The following is a 6,994-nucleotide window of genomic DNA, read 5'->3' as shown; positions in this document are numbered from 1 at the left end:
GCTGTATTGGTCCTTTATCCATCATTTCCGACGCCTAGTGTTGCGAAGTGGGGTGTGCTGTACTAGGTGTACGTCCGGATGGCGCCAACTGTTGTGATATGTCTTCGGCTCGATTCCTGCTCCGTGAGGGATGGAAAAAAGGGGCCTGAGAATCACAGCAAAGAAAACAAGACCGTCAGTCGTCGTCCGGGAGGTTGTCCCGGAACGATGCTCTGATGATCAAGTCAGTTCAAGGCTCTAATGAGAGGGTGAGAAAGTATGAGACAAAGGGTGAAATGTTGAATGTTGGTCCCTTCTCTTGGAGGAGAAGGGACCTTTTTATACCTGAAATCTGGGGGACAGAGCCCCAACCATATCTTCTACTTTTTATGGTCTGGCAGGGACAGAAGGTTTCCGATTAGTGGATCGTGCTCCGTGAGTGGCTGTTTGTTATTAGTGCAGGCTTACTAGGGGATCAGCGTCCTGAGCGTTACACCTTTCGCTCTGGAGTACGTCTGGTACTATTTTGTCTTGACGCTGGCTTTGGCGCTTGGGCGCCAAGAAACGAACACAGGGTTGTGCAGGGCGAGGACGAGGACGCGGCATTAGACGTGCACCAACTTTTGCCCAGGCTGTCTATCAAATTGACGATTCTGTTATACCTGACGTAGTCCTGATGGGATACGTCAACACCGACTGTAAAGGTTTTAGTAAATTAATACTCGGAAAGTGGGCTCGAAACATGCAAAATGAAACACAGTAATAAATTAATACAAAATAGTAGCAAACTAGCATATTAGGACATTATATTTTGAAAAATCAATCAAATTATAGATATATTGATATAATTAAACAAAATGTATAAAAAATCAAAGTAAATCATAAATAATAACTCGATTAATGTTGCGAACTATATTTTTTGGATATCTACCCTAATAAATAATAATGATTATGTCACATGTCATCCTCTCATTCAATTGGTCACATGTCATTTCTTTTATAATTTTGAGATATATTTATTTTGCACTTGTCAATTACTCATTTTTCATTTTCCAATATATCATTAATTTAGTTTCCATAAATTAAACTTATCATAATGACTATTAATTTCAAATTTTAAATTTTAAATTTCAATTTCAATTTCAAATAAATTTACCATTTAAACCTTTGTATTTAACATTTTGTTAAAATTAACCCATTTAGTACACATGTATGACAATAACACATAACTTTAATTTATTTATTTCTCGCATGTTTTTATTTCTCATAATTTTCACTTATTTCATATTTCAAATTCAAATAAACTTCCCACTTAATCGTTTCAATTTAACATTTTGTTTTAATCAACACGTACAGTATACGGGTCTCACAACTAGTAATTCAATAAAAACGAATTAAAAAAGTAGCAAAACAACCGTTTCGCTTTCAAAACTTGAAAGAATAACTCTTTCAAAAAAAACTTGAAAGAATAAAAAATATCATGAGATAACATAAAAAAATACACTTTGGAACCAGTTATATTTGAACGAACTATATATTCTACCATTAAAGTTAACAATTTATTAAATGTTTGAATCAACTTAGATGAAAAACCTTGTTCACATACATCAATATTAGCAGGAATGTGGAAGAAATTTAAAGAAGTAGAAGTATTTTTCTTTAAATTAGTGTATTTTGTTGATGTATATTGGTGGTCGTGTCGTTCTGGATCATATTTTTGATCCAGATTTTTTTCAATCGCTCATTTTCGGTCATGTCTTTTTCGATCCGATCACATGGTCGTTACATACGCCTTTTTTGGTTTGGTTCTTTGGTTTTTGTTTCGAGTTTTCCATTAACAAATATGGGATTAATATCAAAATGATACATTAAAATTTAATAAAAATGACACACTTGAATTTATAAAAAAGAAAGAAGGTAAAAGGTTGGGTAATGTGTGATTAAAATGTGTAATTAACAAAGAGATTATGGGCGTGTCCGGCAAAAATAGCTGGCAGCGTTTGTTAAACAATACGTGAAGTAGCATTTGGATTTGAAGTGGTTTGTTTAAGCTAAACGCTAGAAACTTGTAGTGTCAAACAAGGTTTTATGTTTAAAATGTAGCGTTTTGTCAAACGCTAGAAACTAGAAGCTCACAAACGCTCCGTGCCGAACACACCCTATATGTATCAGTATTTTTTTAGACCGATCCCGTGTTGGTTTCAAAATCATTTATTCCAGTTTTAGACAGTTAGGTTTGTGCTTTTTTTTCAGACCGATCCAATTTTAGATAGTTAGGTTTGTGCTTTTTTTTTCAGACCGATCCAATTTTAAATAGTTAGGTCTCGGTTTTTTTTTTCAAGACCGGTCAAAATCGGTCTTTTTGTTCATATCTAATTTTTAACCATAGTTGTGTAAGAAGGATTATTATTTACTATTGCTCTAGACCAAACAAACTTTGTCAAATATTGTTTATTGTATTGTATCGATAATCACGTACATAAGGAATATATATATATATATATATACTAGGTTTAAACCCGTGGTGGAAACCACGGTTGAAAAACAAACACTATTGATAATTCCAAATCGTAAAGACTAATAAATTATGTTAAAAATTATATTAATTTACAAAGATAGATGTTTTGTCTAAAATGAAATTGGAATAATCACAAAGAAAATAGGTAACGAATGATATTTCATATTTATATACCAAATTATAATTAAGATACTGTAAATCTCCAAATTACATATTAGTTAATAGTTTTAAAATCGCTTATGAGTTTTAAAACATCAAAAAAAAAAAAATAAAAAAAAAAAAATAAACATTTGTTGACAACCTTGCATAGAGGCTTTTCAGTAATTGCACTTCTACCGGTTTTACATTAAAGCAACAAAAGAAACCATTGAGTAAACATGAAAATATGAAAGTATTGAATAAGATTTGCCATATAACCCATCATGTAATTGGGTTCTTTTCGTTAAAAACTAAATGCAAAAATAACACTAAAATTAAAAATGGATGAAAGTGTGTTGCTATTTTAGTATATTTCTATCATTTCTTTCCGTTACAACATTACACTTTCAATTTTTTTTCTTAAAAACAATAAAATAAACAACTAGGTAAGCATAATAAAAAATGAAAGTATTAAAAAAAATTACTATGGTACACTTGAACCATCCCTTCTAGTTATTCAATGTCAAAAGGAACAAGAAAAAAAATCAAACCTGTAGGGTAGGGTTATAACACATGAGCAACTTGCACATTAGAGGAAAAGAAGGAAAATATTTTGAAGCTCCCACCATGAAAGCTTCAACCGTGATGTCTAATAACTTTATTATTACAACCATCTGAGCAAATTTACATAAAGACTAATTTTAACATGTGTTTAGTACTTTAAGATTTAAAATAAAACACACACAACCATAATGCAATTAATAATCACTGTGTTGGATTAATTTCGGTAAAAAACCCTATAAAGGAAAATGAAGGTTCTTGAATGTGTAGGATTAAGATTAAAGACAAAGATTCATGTTAATATATGATTAGAACCTTAATATCTATGAAAACCATAAGCCAAAATGGTGTTGGCTTCCAGCCAAATTTGAAATCGTAATGGAAATAAGCAAACAAACAAAAGTTGAAATGTTAAAACAATTTTTTGGAATCTGAAACAATACTTGAGTTTTGAGTAAAGGATGATGAAGTTATGAAAAGATAAAAAGAAATATATTTTTGTGATAATCCAAAAAATACACATTTTAGTAAGTCATTCAGATTCTATACAGGTCGTTTTAGAAACATAAGTATAATAATTGATCTAGAAAGCGGACAAATACTTCAACTTTGAAAAATTGTGTACCTTCTCGTGTCTTTGAAACTACTCTATACCAGGTACCTACCTTCAATCAAAATATGCAATACATATATTACCCACACAATCCATACTATACACACACATACATAGCCATAGCCAAATACATACACAAATAACAAAATTCAATAAAATTCAATTCCTATTAGAACTGACTCTGGACTTTGGTCTTTATGATTCCAAAGTAAAACGCCCAAAGTTAGTTTTAATAGCATCCTAGTTTTCTAGAACTAAATCATATAATAACATTCTACTTAATTTTAATAGCAAAGTAATGGACACGACCTTCTTTTCAAATTAAGAATATTTCTCAAATTAAAAATCAAATTTGTTGAAAGCATGAAATTGGGAATGAAGTATAGAAATTCTTGTTCTCCCTTTTAATGATGGGCTTCTTTTCTTTCTTTTTGATATGTTTACATCTCGTTTAGTAAAAGCTTGATCTTCTTTATGTCCACCTTTACACAAAAATGAAGGTTATACAAATGAAACAGAAAAAAAATGGCAATAGTACCCTTTGAATGACAAGATTGCAGGTGTATTTTCATGAGATGGATGTACAAGAAACAAAAAAAATACTAACTTCATTTTCCATTTCTTTTCATATGGAAGGAACTTGTTCCGGTTGACACTATATGAGCACAGGGTAAATGTTCCTAACCTACACACCTCGTCAAATACTAAAAGTATCCAAAAAGTCAACACCAAACTCATTAACTGTTAACAACAACATTTTATCATATATACCTCTGACTTTCTAATTTACCATTCATGTTATTTTGTCCTTGTCTCCTGCTTGATTAGAGGATGATTAAATAAAAACCATAAGTCGACTTTGGATTAATCCAATCACAAACTCATATACCTGAAATAACATCAAAATACAACATATTCAAGGTACAATTTTATTGTTCGGAGTAAAAGCTAACGAAGTTGAATTTAGGGCTTAAAAATGCAACAAAGCATAAAACCAAAATGAAGGGGAACACTCGTATATCTATAAGAAGCTGAAAAAGAAATTATATTTCAGAATGTAAATAGATTAAATGTCGTATACTTGTAGGTGGATGAAGATGAAACTAACAAGACATAAATTAGGGTTAAATAATGAAGAAGACACGGAAATCTCGCTCATCGGTTGTTGATTTTTCATTTGAGAAGATAAAAAAGGAAGTAATAAATTGATTTCGCGGATGATTTATTGCTGATTTACAGGGATTGAACTTTGAATTTGATTTGAGCGTGGAGAGAGGAAACCCAATCGTAGGCTAGGGCAGAAAGGAAGAATGGGTAATATCGGAAATTTACTTAGATGTTATTGGCGGGATAAATCAATTGGGAGGGGCTAATAGAATGTCACGTGGCAAAATTGCTCTTATTTATTAGATTAGGGGATATATATATATATATATATATATATATATATATATATATATATATATCATACAATTACACTTTGCATCCATATAATACTAAAGTATTTTATAATTGTCTAATATTCCCCCGCAAGTTAAGATCGGGGAGCGACCTGTAGCTTGAATCTTAACTCTGCAAACCGTTGGGATGTCAATGACTTTGTAAAGATACCTGCAATATGATCATGTGTGGAAATGAATTATATCGAGAGTTTCTGCGCATCTACCTTTTCTCTGACAAAATGGAAATCAACCTCAACATGTTTCGTGTGAGCATGGAAGACTGGATTTGCTGATAAGTATGTAGCACCCAAGTTAAAACACCACAATACCGGGGCAGATGTCATAGAAACTTTGAGTTCTTGGAGAAGGGCTTCAGGCTAAGTGAGTTCAGCTATAGTGTCAACTAAGGCTTTGTACTCTGATTCAATCGATGACCTAGAGATAGTTCGTTGTTTTCTGGCCGACCAAGATATGAGATTGTTGCCAAGATAAATGGCATATCTCCTGGTGGATCAACAGTCATCCGGGCAACCAGCCCAATCAACATCCGAAAAAGCACTCAAGGAAGTAGCATGAGAATCAGTGTAAGCATGAAGGATAGACCCCGAGTTCTGTTAGATGAGAAGACCGTAGTCAGATGTTCCTTGAAGCTACCGAAGAATCCTTTTAACGGCAGACCAATGATTTGTAGTAGGAGAATTCATGCATTGGCAAACCTTGTTGACATCAAAGGTAATGTCTGGACGAGATAAAGTGATATATACAGAAGGGCACCAACCAATTGACGATATTTATCTGGGTCATCGAATAAGGGACTGTCACCAAGGTACAAATTTATAGTGGTAGTAATCGGAGATGATACCGGTTTTGCATGAGATAGATTTGCCCGCTGAAGTAATTCTAGAATATATTTCTTTTGAGACAAAAGAATGTCGGAGTTTTTGCGAACCACTTCAATGCCCAAAAAATATGAAAGAGTTTCCAAATCTTGAATTGCAAAGGTTTGACTCAAATTTTTAATGATCTGATCGATGACAGTGGAGTTGTTACCGGTGAGTATAATATCATCGACATAAACTAACATATACATAGTGGTGCCCTCAGACGAATAAATAAAAAAAAGGGATCGGACTTTGAGCCATGGAATCCGAGAGCTTGTAATCCCTTTGTTAGTCGATGAAACCACGCATGGGGCGCCTGTTTGAGCCCATATAGAGATTTATGAAGCAAGCAGAGATGATGAGGTTTTAGAGGATCAAAGAAACCAGGTGGTTGTCGTAAGTAAACAGTCTCTTGGAGTTCTCCATACAAGAAGACATTTTAAGCATCCAATTGTCGAAGAGCTCATTCATGTGTAACAACAAGAGAAAGAACTGTGCGAATAGTAGTAGATTTTACCACAAGACTGAATATTTCAGTGTAGTCAATACCTTGTTGTTGATTGAACCCTTTTGTAAGGAGACGTGCTTTGTACCGAGTGATTTTCCCGGTTTGATCCCTTTTTAGTTTGTACACCCATTTGAAATCAACTATATTCGCATTAGGAACAGGTAGAACAAGAGACCATGTTTTATTATGCATCAACGCATGATATTCTTCATTCATGGTAGCTTGCCATTTTGATGATTTGTTGGCATTGGCAAAGGTTGTCGGCTCGATAACAGGGAAATCAGTATGCGTGGCGAAGGCATAAGGATCAAATGGAACCCATGGTTTGGGATTTAGGCGAAGATTGGATGGTCG

This window comes from Lactuca virosa, chromosome 4 (genome assembly GCF_052849685.1).
Source record: "Lactuca virosa cultivar CGN04683 chromosome 4, Lactuca_virosa_CGN04683_v6, whole genome shotgun sequence".
Lineage (NCBI taxonomy): Eukaryota > Viridiplantae > Streptophyta > Magnoliopsida > Asterales > Asteraceae > Lactuca > Lactuca virosa.
The sequence above is the reverse complement of the archived record's forward strand: the minus strand, read 5'-3'. Positions refer to the sequence as shown.